The 16,213-nt window shown below is 36.3% G+C and overlaps 1 protein-coding gene and 1 long non-coding RNA gene across 19 annotated transcripts in view; one reads left to right on the top strand and one right to left on the bottom strand.

Moving 5' to 3' along the window:
• The window catches only part of TBC1D5 (TBC1 domain family member 5), a 535,839-nt gene that overhangs the window by 403,715 nt on the left and 115,911 nt on the right, over positions 1 to 16,213 (bottom strand). For 4 of the 18 annotated variants that reach the window (XM_082459251.1, XM_082459262.1, XM_082459264.1 and 1 more), the window contains one exon: positions 15,468 to 15,580. The exons of 12 other annotated variants lie outside the window; for them this stretch is intronic. The gene's annotated coding sequence lies outside the window, so the exon portion shown is untranslated. Of the gene's footprint in view, positions 1 to 11,996; positions 12,105 to 15,467; positions 15,581 to 16,213 lie in introns of all 18 variants that reach the window. 2 more of the 18 variants (XM_082459252.1, XM_082459263.1) reach the window with 1 other exon arrangement.
• LOC309659515 overlaps positions 1 to 16,213 on the top strand; it is a 297,583-nt gene that overhangs the window by 257,522 nt on the left and 23,848 nt on the right. The window lies entirely within an intron of this gene.

Raw genomic sequence — 16,213 nt, 5'->3', positions numbered from 1 at the left:
AATAACCTTAGAATTTTACAATCTTCATGCCTGCTTTTCAGATGAGGACACTGAATTTGGGGATGTGTAAAGTCGCTAGTGAAGCCAGTAAACGATAGAGGCATCCTTCCAACCCAAGGCTACCTTAACCAACAACCCATCATTCTTTCCACTAAAAGGAGGGTAGCTAGGATAGTGTAAGACTCTGGGCTTTATAAAAAGTGTGAATCACTAAGCTGTACACCTGAAATTTATAAAATATTGTAAATCAAAGAGTCTGGGCTTAAAAAAAAAAAAAAGTAGTGAATTACCTGGCGGTTCAGTGGTTAGGACATGGTACTTTTACTGCCGGGGCCCGGGTTGAATCCCCGTTGAGGAACTAAGAGCCCACAAACTGCTCAGCGCGGCAAAAAAAAAAGACAGAAAGAAAAGAGTCTGGGCATTAAAATCAAATCAACCTCAGTTCCAGTCCTGGCTCCAGAAGACCAATTAATCTCTCTTACGTTTCCTCACCTGCAATTTCCTCCCCTGCTGGGAAGTATTAACATTTTAGGAAACACGTGAAGGCTCTGGGTTGGGCATCACCATTAACGTGACATGTTCCTTCACCACAGGAGTGTCAGATGAAAGAGGACTCAAAACACTGATAGCTTTGGAAATTTCCCAGCACAGAGCATGGCAGGGCATCAGGAAGTGCTGCCTCAGCTCACCCCTGTTCTTCCCCCAACTGGGGAAGAGTAGCTTCCATCAGAAGAGCAGAAGCCCATATCCTAAAGCTGTCAATAGAGAATTCAGCAGTGGGTCTAAAACTTCAGTGTGCATAAAAATCTCCTAAGGAGCTTCTTAAAATGGAGATTCCCAAGCAGACCTTCCCAAAGATTCTGATACAGCAGTGGAAGGGATGACTCTTCAAGCTTTCTAAAAGATCTCTACCAACAACAACCACTTTCCATTCTTCAGGCACATAATTTTTAAACTATTTATTGAACACATATAATACTTTATTTTGTCCAATTAAATTGTACCCAACTTAATATAAAAATTTCAAATATGTTTCTGAACAACTACTGTCAAGGTTCCTTTTCTATAGAAAGAGGGATAACTAAACAACAGCAGTTTTAACTATACATAAAATGTCTCTACCAAATTTGATTTTCCTTAATCCAGATTTTAGTCTTGTGATTAAAACTAAGTCATTTAGGGATTTACACGTCAAAACACATAGGAACGTTTAAGGGAGATGAATGGTTCATAAGGAAACTTCTGTCACACAAGTTAACCACTGGTGGCTAAATAAAATATATTGTTGATTAGTAAAGAATCTTAAAAATATGTAAAAGGGTCTAAAGCAGTAACAGTTATCAAAAAAAAAAAAAATGGAGTAAAAGCTTACATATAACCCTCAGTGATACCACTGGATGCTAACAGACACTGGTACCAAAACAGCATTCAAGACCGAAAATGTCTACTGTATTTCCAGATACTTCAGATCACTTAGAAAATTAAAGTACGCCCATCTTCCTTTCTACATGAACTACAATTGTCACTATGGAAGTATACATTCTGGTCACTGCCCCAGCATCCCCCATTAACCTGACCTACAGGCAGGGCACACTGAGTCAGGGCTGCCTTAACAACATTCCAGAGGCTTAAGAGATTCTGACAAATTCTAAAACTCCAAATTTCTACCCAAGGTTAACGGAATTTAATTTTTTAATTTTGAAATTTCAAGATGGGTGTTATTCTTTCAAGGCTTATGTGCGAAGCTAAATGTGAGCAGTTAAAAGTTTAAAGTTTAGTACATACGGTCTCCTTGTATTCCTCTGAATCAAAGAAAATACCCACTCAGGTTTGTTTGTTTTTAACCTCATGACTTACATGACCACGACAGGGAATAGAAAGCTAAGGATAACAAAGCTGCTTGAAAAAATACTTTAGTGACAATAACATCAATACTCTACCATGATATTGATATCTATATGAAGTATCTCATTTGATGCCACCTTACCTCCACCCCACCCCCACCAAAACAAACAAATAAACAAAACAGTTAATAAGAACTTAAGGACACTAACTTGCCCAAGACCTCATCACTAACAAATGGTAAAGCTGGGATTTGAACCCAAGAAATCTTAACCCACAGGCCATATGGTCTTAACCACTGTATCATGCCATTTCAATTATAAGTGTAATATACCTGATTGTTACTCACTCTGTTCATAACTTCCCTTAATTTTATAAACCTTTATATAGCCACTATCCCCAAAGCACTGACACAATCTAAGTCTGTTTCTTTGACTTCTATGGTAAATGAAATACTTCTAGGTTGTCCTAATAATAAAACATACCTTCACTTGCAAAATCACTCTTCATCTTAGAATTCTTATAGTAGTATGTGACATTATTTTCTCTCAAACAGTTATGATCATTTCTCACAGAGAGTTGGTACCAAGTTAGATCCCACACTACCCTAAGCTCCAGGCAAAACAGAAACCAATGTATGTACAATTAAAGAAGAAAAAAATTCTTGTGATTTGAGGATTATATCTTCTAATTTTGCTCTTGATGCCAACATAGCCTCTCTCCTCTATATCCTGATTCATTTAGGATCAAGCTGTGACACCAAGTTCAAATTAGCTTACAAATAAGAAACAGATCAGTCTCCATCACTCTAAATAAACCAAAAGAGGTTGGGTCATTTCTGAGAGTTGCTTTGAGCACCTGAGGTCCATTTCAATCTCGGAGACCAGTCTAAATGCTCATGAAAAGTTAGAAAATTCCTGGAACTGTGGTTTCCTTAAGAAAGCTGCAGATTCAACCTGACTCCAAGAGATGAAAAATTCCCTTGAGCATATGTTAGTTTTTGTGCATTTCTTGTGGCAGACATGAGGCATGGGACTTTTCAAAGTAGACATCCTTCACAGTGCAACAAGGATACAAACATATTTATAATTAAGGTATTCCCTTCTTTTAAGTGTGTTCCTGTAACTAAGATGAAAATAAATAAGATTTCTGAAGAAATTATTTTAGATTAAACAGGCTAAAACTTTAAGCATTACCATAATTTTATTTTGTATTCTAAATTCTCTGTTCCAGGCTTATTAAATTATTCCACATCTCATTAACTACTCCTCCTTATGTTATTCCATTTGCTTCAGAGTTCCATTTTTTTTTAATCTATTGCCTTTTTGTAACATCACCTGCCTGTCACCTTTTATCCAATAAAAACTGTAATTTATCTTGTTCAAATTGCAAAAAGAAAACTCGAACCATAGCTGACTGCACTGGAGGAAAGCCTATGAAAAGCAGTCACTGTCCCAAGTTATTCCAGAATTCTGAGGAAGCTTTAGTTCTCAGAAAACAGAAGTGCACAATAGTAATTAAAACCAGAAGAGAACAGATAATAAGTTAGCTCTACAAAGGACTCAATTATTTAACACATGTATTTTTTCTGTTTTGTGGCTCATGACTTTCCCATCACTTACTTTACTACCAAACTACTGTTCCTTTATTGATCTCACTGCCTATTAGCCCCTTCTCAAAAAGAATAAAAGAAACCTAAACTGGATAATATTGCTAATTATTAGCAGCACAGAAAAATAGCTGAACCAATTATTGGGTACTTAGTGAGTATTTTAGAAAGATAATTCCAGTAGTGGGATAGAGTGCTAACAACCGAACTAGCACAGTGGCTATAGAAATGGAGGAGTGAGAGACAAAAGAACATGAGAAAAATGGTGGTACCCAGACACAGAAATGGAAGAAGAGAAAGAAGTTTAGTTTATTTCCAAGGTTTCTAATCTAGCAGGTAGGCAGATTAGATTATTTGTGCCATGAAGGGAATAAAAATTTTTTTAAAAGATAGGAGGAGAAAGGGATAAGAAAAAAGGCTGATTAAGAGAAAAAGCACATACTACATATCACTTCATATACATGCCTACCTCAGTGTCTTGCACTCCTGCAAAAGGGATGTCGAGGACAAAAGAAGTAACAAATGAATGATCTCAATTTTAATTCTGCTGACTCTTGTAACATTAAGTAACCTGAATTCACTGAGTAAAATGAAGTTTAGATCACGCCACTAATTCCTCAAGTTTTTGAGATTTCATTTTATTTTAGAAAGTCTCCTTAGTTCTAAATACACTGGTTCAAGCCTAGAAGTATCTTCAATTGAGTACTCTCTTTAAAAATTTTGCCAAGTTGTGGTCTCTACAATTCACATAATATCTCACTTTGAGCTACTTCTTGGTATAAATTATCCAGCTGAATTTTAAATTTTGCATTAGGTTACTTGTTTAGTAGGTTTGAAACTAATACTTCAGCAAAACAGATACAGGAAGATCACACGTGTATCAGTGCTTTTTTCAGTCTAATAATTCAATAAAACAGCAATCAATTAATTTATGTTACTAATGCCATTTTTTTTTGCTACTCAGAAGGATAACTTTTTGAATGTATTCTTCAAAATCATTTTTAAAATATTTAAAGATTCCAAGCAAAATTATTATTATGGTCTCATACTGCAACAAAATATATAAAACTAAGAATATTCAAAATCCCATAAGAAAAAATGCTCTAGGAGGTTAATAGATTATAAATTGTGAAGTGAAAAGAGGAAAATCATAAATATGATAAATACAGTATACCAAAACTTTTGGTTTTATAACCAAAATGGGTTATGAAGATTTTTTTTTATAAATTTATTTATTTTATCTATTTTTATTTTTGGCTGTGTTGGGTCTTCGTTGCTGTGTGCAGGCTTTCTCTAGTTGTGGTGAGCGGGGGCTACTCTTCATTGTGGTGTGCGGGTTTCTCATTGCAGTGGCTTCTCTTGTTGCGGAGCACGGGCTCTAGGTGCGCGGGATTCAGTGGTTGTGTCTCACGGGCTCTAGAGTGCAGGCTCAGTAGTTGTGGCCCAAGGGCTTAGTTGCTCCGTGGCATGTGGGATCTTCCCAGACCAGGGCTCGAACCCGTGTCCCCCGCATTGGCAGGCGGATTCTTAACCACTGCACCACAGGGAAGCCCTGAAGATTTTTCTAAATTAATGTTTTCCAGTTTGGATACTGGAAACTAAGCAAGAACTCTCAGGCAATTGGTTATTACTCTCCAAGGGCAGGAGCCCAAATAAAGCGCCCAACTCTCGGGACTTAAAAAAAAAAAATCACCCAGAGTCAACCTCTTGAGAAATGATCCTCAAATTCTTCTGTGTTCATCTTTACAATTATTTCTCTCGTCCAAGTTACATGAAGGGAAAGGTGACAGTCAGCTACCACACCCCCTACAAGGAGAGTTTTAAAAAGGCTTGTTGAAGCCTTCAAAAAGGCTGGTAACCCTGATCCTTCCCAGTCCTGTGCACTGGGCCACTTGTTGTGTAAGTGACTGAACACTAGGCCGTCTCCCAGAGCAGCATTTGTGGACAGGGGAAAAAACCCTGAAAGACCAGGTTACTTAATCTAAAACTGCTGCTGCTTTTAAAACACCATGGCCTAAATAATCATTGAAATACTACTATCTTTCATTGAAAACATTTAGAAATGTCCTTATCTAAAGACTACCCATATGTAAAATGTGCTTTTAACCTTAGAACTGCCCTTCTGAGCACCGTCTGATGACATTAATTTCTCAGCCCATGGTACTTGGGGTGGGAGTGGAGGTACGAGGAGGATGTCCTAAAAGACGCTTCTTTGTGTTTCAGAAAATGTCGATTTATTTAATCCCCATAACAGCTCGATGCAAAGGTTTTATTTATTATTATCATTAATCCCACTTATACAGATGAAGAAATTATAGGCATTGTTAAGTAAACTTATTTAACATCACACAGTTAATAAGTGGTATTTAAACTCAGGCCTGTGACACTCCACCAGCCGATCCTTTACACACCATCACAATGTCCTCAAGTACATCTATGAGTAATGTAAGTCAAAATCACATAGTGAATTAAAGTGATTCCTTTATCTCCATATTTCATTGGAGTACCTTGGAAACCCACCACGGGGAATGAAGTTTGTGCCTCCTATAACCATGGACCGTGGGCTCATAACATTGAAATCTGTGATTCCTGGAGCTCAGACATCGTTTTCCCTCACTTATTTTCACTCTGAAATACATTATCTCTTGAATTCAGTACAACAAGAAAGCTCTCTCTGAAAACATACCTAGCCAAGCTCTGTGCTTCAGTCAATGTGACAGGCATTAATTTAAGATTAAACTTCCTAAATGGCTAATTCCTACATAGTTTTCAACATGTTATCCTTGAGAGCCCTACATACATATGCACTTGAGAAAGACATTTTTAATGGCATTCCTTCTCAAATATCCCTAAAACCAGTGTGCAGTTGGCCAGACAATACCAAACTACATCCTGAGCCTCATAAGTATAAATGTATCAGTACAAGAATATAGATAACTCCCAGAATAAGTCTTCAAATAGAAAATTATTATACTAAGAATAAATGATAGTAAAACTTCTAGAAAATTCAGATCTGTGGCCTACTCCACCCACACCCAAAGCTGACATAACCAATTGGAAAAAGAGTTCCAAAGACATTGTTAAAATACTTCCCAAAGGCAATTCCAGAATTTCCTCATGAAGAACTTATCACTCTTGCCAGAGGGTAGACTTGTTTTGACACCTGACAGAGTTCTTCAATCAGAACATGTTTAAAGTGAGGCAGTAAATTGCACATTAAGCCATTTTTTCTAGCTCTTAAAACAAAGCAATAATGTTGACCAGAAAACAGAGCTCACATGGTAATAAGATTCAGTCATGTATATATTATGTTATATATAAATTATTTTTAGGAAACAGAGTTTAATTCTCAAGTATAAGAATTTAAAAAATAAAGACTAAGTTCAAAACATACTGTGGTGTATTTTTTTTTAAACTACGATTCCTCTATTTTGACCCTTGGTAGCTTAGTCTATTTTGAGCTCTATTTAACCAAGATTTGGTGCCTAGAAACCACTTAACATAACTTTATTAATTTGCTAAGCCATGATATTCTGAGTTCAGCTTAGGCTTCCACATGCCCAAAACATCCACCTATAGACTGGACAGCTCTCTTCAGGGCTAATCCTTCCTCTTGTACAAAACCTCTCATCAGAGCACGAACTATTCGCAAAGCAGCTGAGCTGCGTTTCAAGCTGCTGGAAGGACTGGCCTTCCCAGCTTCATATAATTAACAATCTCAGTGTGTCTGCACGAATGAGTGACTCATTAACTTGATTTTTTTTTTAAAGAGTCAAGCTCTTAAACTACATCAAATATTAGTTACATAATATCATATACTTTTACAACACCACACAATTCAAATATACACAAGCCAAATTATAACACTCTAAGGAGAATGTATCTCAGAAAATTCCAGAATTCTCAAGACTTCAAGTCTTAGCAGAAATGAATTACATGTAGTAAAAATATCTACTTTACCTGGCATTTTTAGCAACTAGAATTCTGCTCAACAGCACTTTTGATTTTCTGAAGGTACAGCCCATTTTAATCATCCCACAAAGGTTAACTTATGTTCAAAAGAGTTTGTTTGGGCACAGAAAACAGGACCAAATATTTTTAAAAAGGAAAAACAACAGTCTTTTAGTAACCAGAAAATGTGATCAGGTAGGAAAACAAAGTTCACCATACGTGGAGGTTCATTTTATCAACTTCTGTGATGAAAGATCAGTAGAGTGTGTATCATTTTGGGGAAGCACAACAGTAAATATTAACATGTATATATTCACATGCTCAATTGTGACAGACAAATCGTGTGAGGTTTCTGTGAGTTAAGCAAAAAAATGGGGTGGGGGGGCGGGGGTGGCTTTGTTAACATCGAATAATGCAATACAGAAATTAAATTTATGCTGCATGTAATAATAGATGCTTTCATGATACTGAATAGACTTTTTCACACAAAGATGAAGATCATTCACCAAATTATTGTGACTACTATATTATATTCTGAAAAATAATGATAAATCATACAAGCCTGCTCTCTAGTCCTAGGCCCATTTATCTTTCCAGTCTCCCTCTTCTAAACTATGATAGACTAGAACACAAGAAAAATGGGTCTCTTATTCCATCACTACCCTACTGCCCACCTCCCTGCCCTTGCCCCCATAAAGTCAATCATAAGCTTCTTAGTAGGGTTTAATTTTCCTCAAGTATTTTTATTATTTTACTCAAATCTTTGGTTATCTATGATATATGGAACATGAGAATATTATAATTAATGATAACATAAGATAAAGGACTGATATAGCATTTTAATAAGGAAAATTATGATGAATAATTATTAATTTATATGGAAAAATTTATTTCATAATTTTTGAAATATACAAATGAAGTTAAAATAATTAGCATAAGAAATATTTGGTTTAATATAATTAAATGTGAGAGAATGTCCTTCAGAAGAGAAAAGTTAAATATAGCACTTTACAATAGTAAAGCTTTGTAAGGGTTCAGCTCACACATTTTTTTAAGTCATACATACACTTTGACAAACAGGTAATTTCTATACTGAACAAAAACAACAACAACAACAAATAACCCAGAACTAGTAAATCATATCATGGCCCCCAAAGAATGATCCCAATATACACCAGTAGCTTCAGATAAAACGGGAAATTCCAACTCTGGCTATACTGCACAACATAATAAGAAAAGGGAGAAAACTGAGAAGAAATGGCTTAATTAAATTCCCCTCCAACAGTTAATTTTACTGAGGAGAATGATTAACCATGCAAGAGCTGCTATAGCTGTTAGATTAAAATCAGGTATTTTCCAGACTATCTTTTGGAAAGTAAGATACAGATAATATCCCAGAGAAAAGTGATCTAAAAATTCAGGTAACTATTGATTTAGAAAGTAATTATTTTTTAAAACCATCATTATTTGCAATCAATTTAAAAGAGTATCATTAGATTGAGATTATTATAACCCATTAATACAAACTGCAACTTAACATATCTTCTCAATAACATCTAGTGTGCACTATTTTAAAAGCTCCATAAACAGTAGTAAATAAAAATGGAATACAAATTTAATCCATTTTAAAGTTTTACATAATGACCCGTGGGGCCTGCAGCCTCCCTCCAACATGACCTACACTTTTACTCCACGTCCATATAAATTAGAATCCACATTATCAATCTTTCTGTACTCATTCGACTTAATCACTTAATACACCTGCACTTAACTATCAATGTTTCCTTTTCCATATTTGAAACCTACAGATATCAAAGAGTATGAAGAAAAAGAAACCAAAATTGGGCTTAAAGGGGAAAAAAGGTAGAGCACATCTGCAAATTCATAACTGACCCTCTTACTCCCCAACTCCGTTGCATTCCTGCTGACTTCTGAAGAGCTACCATCAACCTACAGGATTCAGAACAGGACCTACAGTAGTCAAGGAGCAAAATGGCTGCTCATTTCTTAGAGGACAGATTAACAATCTTTTTATGTATGAAGTCTACTAGAGGTTTTCTGTTATTAAAACACTGCATATCACGCAACCCATTAGGAACAAAATTATAGCAACGTTTCAGTAGATTCAGAAAGAAACATTTTGATAATATTCAACACCATTCATGATTTTTTAAATCAAAAAACAAATTTTAACTAGAAAAACAAGAAGGCTACCTTAAAGTGATGAAGTGAATGAATGCATCTTTCAAAAATCCATAGCAAACATAATACACAATGGTGACACACAGAAGCACTATCCTTTACAAAAGAGTAAGACAGATGCCCACCATCACCACTTTTATAAGAGACTGTACTAAAATTTCCAAGACAGCACATTAAGATAAAAAATAAAAGGCAAAATGAATAAAAAAAGAAACAAAGTTGTCATTTTTTCAGTTATGATAGTCAACTGAAGACATCCAAGGGGATTTTAAAGACACTTTATTAGATTTAATAGGAAAATTCTGAAAGTTTGCTGGATATAAGGTTTCCGATTTTGATTTAACGTGTCCACTTTCCCTAATCCATGATTATCTCTTTCCTTTTTGGTGTCTATAGAGAGTTGAGTCTTACTTAAGAGTCACCAACCAGAACTACACAATGTATTAAGTGCTAAAGTTTGATAACAATGAGATAATGTACCTCCTTTCTCAGATCCTGTTACATTTTCATCACTTTCTATTCTTACACCAAATTGCTTCTATAATTAAAATACCCTTTTAGTGGCCGCTTTTGGCCAGATCATCAGAGTAGGCCAGTATTTCTAGGTATACTCTACCTCCGATATATCCCATTTCTTTCCTATATCAGAATAAACCAGTCACAATTCATTATTCTTCGTAAAACATAACCCAATTTACTTAAAATATCACTTTGAGGCTGACAAAAATGAGAGCCCCTTTGCCAGGCCCCTGCCCGCCTGCAGCCTGCAGTGGTATTCCCGCACTTATTCCTCACCATTTGCTTTACCAGCATCCTGCTTCCTACATCTTGAGTACCATGTGAAAATCTGGAATGTTTCACTGCATGCTTCCAGAGGGTTCCTGCTGCTTACATATACCACTCCATTTAAAAGGACCTACTCACCATACTTTTCACTTCCTATCGCTGATTCAGTTTCCAATCCATGATGGATTTTTTAAATTGTCACTTATTTTACATTTTACAAACTTTTTCAAAGCCTAGCAAAATACTAGCATTACTTGCCTATTTAACTTTTCAAAAACTCTCCCTATTTTGCTTATGGGACATTTTTCATCAACAATATCTTTGGAGAAGTACAAAACCCTTTTTACGTAACTCCTGCCCTTTCCAAGTTACTGAAATTGTACTCTCAAGCTCCAAATGTAATGTCCTTTCCCACGTCCTTATACTCGTTGATTTCTCTATAGCCCTAACAACTAAGATCTCCTTCCTAAAATTCTCTTTCCCTTGTTTATATAATTTTTTTTCCAACAATAGACCCATCAGTTTCTGACCCTTTTTCTGATGCTGCCACCTTATGAACATATAGGAGGTTCTCCAAGATCTTTCTTTGGCTGATTTCTTCCTCGTTTCACCCTCTCTCCCGCCCCTTTTTTGGCTTAGCAGCCTCATTCAAATTTCATGCCTTCAACTAACATTTTCTGTCCTCATGTCTCTGGTCCTGGCCTGGATCTCAAGAACTAGGCCACAGCTGGCATGTACGTAACACCCAAAGTAGACACTGCCAGTTGGTTGGATATTGGCTCAAATGACATCTCTGCACTGCTCTGGACAGTCACCACACTATCAGATGTAGCCAACACTGAAGAAGAAACCAACTCACCACATCCAATCATTCCCTAAATGTCTCTACCTGATAATCCATATCAGCACCTTATAGACAATTTATCAAATGCAGAACTCATTATCTTTCTCTAAAACTTTCTGCTCACCTGCTTCGCTTTGTAAGAAAATCCTGAGTCTTCAATAATTCTCTTTCGTACCTTCAGATCCACTTTGTTATCATATCTTACTGAATAATATTGTGGTATCAACCAAATTTGTCTCTTTTTATTCCCCAATGTCATGTCCTAATATAAGCACTTAATATCTCTTAACAAAGCTCCGAAAGCTGCTAGCTTCCTAACTAGTCTCCCATCTGCAGTCCTTCTCCCTTTTTCTCAATGTTACTAAGTGCTGCAAAAGTAAACTGATCATCTCGTTTACCTATGAGCATCCAATAGCCACACAAATTCCATATCCTTACAATCAGTATCCTCGACAATGTGGCTGTTAGTTACTTCTAATGTTACTTGTATGTCTCCACTTTCTATGTATTCTACCAAATATAATGTCTCTATTCTTTACTCGTGATGATTCTTCTGTCTGGGTCTCCCTTTCCTTTGGGCTGGAGAAAACTAGAGAGTAGAAAAAGAAGCAATACAACCTGATAATGCAGTGGATAAATGTGATGAGTGAAAAAGAAAGATCATGAAAATTACTCATATTTCCAGCTTTTACAATAAGATATATAATGACACTAGTCACTTAAATAAAACTAGAGGCATTTGAGAGAGGGGTTAGAACTTACACTGTGAAGTGATTTGACATCTCAAAGTGGAAACAGATACCAGATAGGCAGGTGGACATGTAGATCTTGATCTCAGAAGACAGGTGTAGACTAGCAATGTCACTCTAACTGTAATAATAATTTATTTATAACTGTAATGAAAATTTGCCATAGGTTTGCTTAGAAAGCTAATATACATAAAGTTCAAAAAGAAGATAGAATTTTAAAAGAAGAGGCCTAGAACATGCCATTAGAAGCCAAGTAGAGAAAGAAGAGCTAGAAGACTGAAAAGGAATAAGCAGAAGAATGTGATTTTATAGAAGCTAAGGAGGAAAAGCACAGTTAGAAGAAGGCATGGTCTGCAATGTTGAATGCTACTGAGAGGAAAAGGAAGAAAGTAAGACAAAGAAAAGGGGAAAGAAAATCCCATGAGATTTAACAACACAGAGGTCTTAAAAGGTGGCTTTAGTTTTCACAATGGAGAAACCAGAGTGGAGTTGCTGGAGTGAGAGTGGGAGGTGAGGAAATGAAGGTGAAAAGTTGCCAGGTAGAGACAACTCCTTCAAAACACTTGGCTATGAAAGGGAAGAGAGATATTACAGAGAATGATATATAATAATACACATGAATACACATGTAAATACACAGAGTGCCTCTAAAGCTCTTGGAACAGTGCATTATTTTCTCCCACTGATAGCTCTCAATGCAACATTCATTCCTACCAAGGTCAAAAACAGGCAAGAATGCCCACCATGACCACTATTACTTTTCTTCTGGACATATTAGTCACTGAAATCAGACTAGAGAAAACCATTAGAAATGTAAAAAATAAGAATTAGAAAAGAAGAAACAAAGCTATTTGCAGATGACCTGAAGCAGAAGAGCTGGAAAACCCTAGAAAATCAATGATGAAACTCAAAAAACAAAAGAATTCAGCAAGGTAGCAGGATATAAAATAAACATGCAAAAATCACTCACATATACAAATAAAACCAGAGAGGATATCTAATGAATGAGAAAGTCCCATTTAAAATAGTAATAAAAACAATTAAATATTTAGGAATAAACAGAAATGTTCAAAACCTACATGAAGAAGAATAAACACTCTTCAAAGACACAAAACTAGGCCTAAACAACAGAAAAGAAACACCTTGTCCTTGGTTAGGACATCTCAACATCAACATGTCATAAATTTACAAATTTAACTTGCACTAGACAATTTGATATTGAAGTTCAAGTGGCAAAGAAAAGTTCAGGAAAAGCTAGGAAACACTGAAAAGGAACAGATATGGCGGGGGAGGGAATGACTCTCATTAAAACATACTACAAAGCCTCTATACTTAAAACAGTGTGGCACTGCTGAAGAGACAGACCAATGAAACGGAACACAAAGTCCAAAAATAGATTTAGCTACGATAAAGTGACATCCCAAAACACTGGTACAAGAGTGGGCTTTTTAACAAATTGATAGACATTTGGGGAAAAGAAAAAGAAGACAAAAACTTGATTTGTTTCTCACACCATACACAAAAATAAACTCTAAATGGATCGGAGATTGAAGTGTAAAAAATGAAACTATACAAGTACTTTTTTATAAGTTGAATTCCTCCTATGACCTGGGAATTATAAAAGAAAAGTCTTTCTAATTAGAACTAAAATACAAATACAAAACTTATACATGACAAAAATACCAGAAGCAAAATCAAAAGAGATATGACAAACTGGAAGAAAACATTTACACTATAACTCACTGATAGATGGTTAATATCATTACAAACAACTTTCAAAAAGACAAAATGTCCTATAGAAAGTGGCTTTTTTTAAATTTATTTTTGTCTGTGTTGGGTCTTCGTTGCTGCATGCGGGTTTTCTCTAGCTGCGGAGAGCGGGGGCTACTCTTCGTTGAGGTGCGCGGGCTTCTCATTGCAGTGGTTTCTCTTGTTGCAGAGCACGGGCTCTAGGTGCGCGGGCTTCAGTAGTTGTGGCTTGCAGGCCCTAGAGCGCAGGCTCAGTAGTTGTAGCACACGGGCTTAGATGCTCCGCGGCATGTGGGATCTTCCTGGATCAGGGCTTGAACCCGTGTCCCCTGCATTGGCAGGCGGATTCTTAACCACTGTGCCACTAGGGAAGTCCCTAGAAAGTGGCTTTTAAACAGACGAAAAGACATTCAGCTCCACTCATAATAAGATGAAATGCAAATTAAATGTACACTGAGATAGCATTTCTCATCTATCAGATTGGGAAAAATTCAAAACGTTCACAGTACACTCTGTGGGCAAGGCTGTGGGGAAACAGGCACTCCCAGACACTCCTAATGGAAACACAAAATGGTACAACCCTATGCAAAGGAACTGGGCAATATCTCATTAAACTACATAAGCATTTACTCTTTGAACCAGTGAGCCCACTTCCAGGAATTTACCCTGAAGATAAACGTGCAACAATATGAAAATGCATATACACAAGGATATTCATCACAGTATTATTTTCAATTGCAAAATACTGGAAATTACTTCAATACCCATGTGTAAGACATTGGTTGAATAAACCACGGTACATACACAAAATAAAGTAGTATCTGTAAAAATGAATGAGAAATCTCTATAAACTGATATGAAGTGATTTCCAAGAGATATTGAAAAATGAAAAATAGCAAACTGCAGAAGAACATATATAGTACACTACACTTTTAATAAGAAAGGGGAAATAAAAAAATGTAGGAAAAATTATCTGCTTATCTTTATAAAAGGAAGAATGAACTAAAAAACAGTAACGTTGTTTACCTATAAAGGATGGAGTAAATGGGAAACATGGAAAGACCTTTTCATACAATTTTATTTTTTGGAAAAGTAAATCATTTTCTACATATTCAAAAAATTAAGTCAACAAGGATGTGAAGCTGAAAGAAAACTGAGTGCACTCAACTGTATTTTACCGTATCCACACTTACCGTAGCCACACGGATTATAAAGAAAGAAGAAATCCAAGTAATTATGAGTACAGCATTTGATTATATATACTCACAGAATTGGGTGGCGTGAGGATGGAGAACTTCAAACAAACCTTGAACGGGTAAAGTTTTTGGTAAGGGTGTTTGTTCTCGTGGTATAATGAACCAATTCTGAAACTATTTTAGGTCTGTTATGGAGTTGCACAAGTAAGTTAATGTGTTGATGCTGCTGGAAGCCAATACTGTCACTGTGAAAGAAGGGACACATAAATATGGAAAAGTGGAAAACAAGAAAGAACCCTGTGGAGACGGATTAGAAATAGAGATACTGGTGTGAACTAAGATTTCTAAAATGTGAATATGTGTGTTTCCCAGTATGCATGTCTGCATACATTTATGTATCAATGTAAATGTGTATACATACATACACCCGTACTTGCTTCCTAGCGCTCTCTCCTCTAAAAGGGCCTAAAGGCCAAGAACCCACAGTGATGAGCACAGTCCACTAACAAGGAGAACACTAATACCATTCCCTCACTTACAACAATCAGAGCTCGGGACTCCCCCAGTGGTCCAGTGGGTAAGGCTCCGTGCTCCCAGTGCAGGGGGCCAGGGTTTGATCCCTGGTCGGGGAAGCAGATCCTGCATGCCGCAACTAAGACCCGGCACAGCCAAAATAATAAAAAAAATAAATAAAGTAAATAAACAGAGTAATTAATTAATTAATTAATTTTAAAAAAACCAAACAATCAGAGCTCTTCAGAGAAATGGCTGCCAAGAGCCGCCAGGGCAGAACAGATCAGAGATAAGTCTATGACAACTTGCTTTGCCAGAAAGTAAGGAAGCACTCAAAAATCTTATGGGGGAATGCCATGCACTTCTACTAACCAAACCTGGACAATTTGGGCATCAAAATAATTAAGTAATGAATTACAATTGAAAAGAACAGATATCCATGAGCTCATACCAATGATAAATGACTGAATGAATAAGTCAATCAATCAGTCAATCAGAATGGTTTCTGCTTACAGCAGAACGCTGATGCTGACTGGAAGGGGGGCTGGAATTGGAAAGTCAGCAGTTTGCAACCTTTATAGAAAAAACTGTACCAGGCAAGAATCATCAACAGGTGCTACATCTAGGTGGAAATTTTGATGAGGAGCAGGATATTTGCATGATCTTGAAGTGTTTCCCCACTGACTGCTTATTACACTTCCAAGAAGAAGAAAAAAAAAAAACTAGCTCTACAGTGGAGAAATCTGATAACACTCTGACCGAATGATCACAA

The sequence above is a fragment of the Balaenoptera physalus genome (genome assembly GCF_965194825.1).
Source record: "Balaenoptera physalus genome assembly, chromosome: 4".
Taxonomy (NCBI): domain Eukaryota; kingdom Metazoa; phylum Chordata; class Mammalia; order Artiodactyla; family Balaenopteridae; genus Balaenoptera; species Balaenoptera physalus.
The sequence above is the reverse complement of the archived record's forward strand: the minus strand, read 5'-3'. Positions and strand labels throughout refer to the sequence as shown.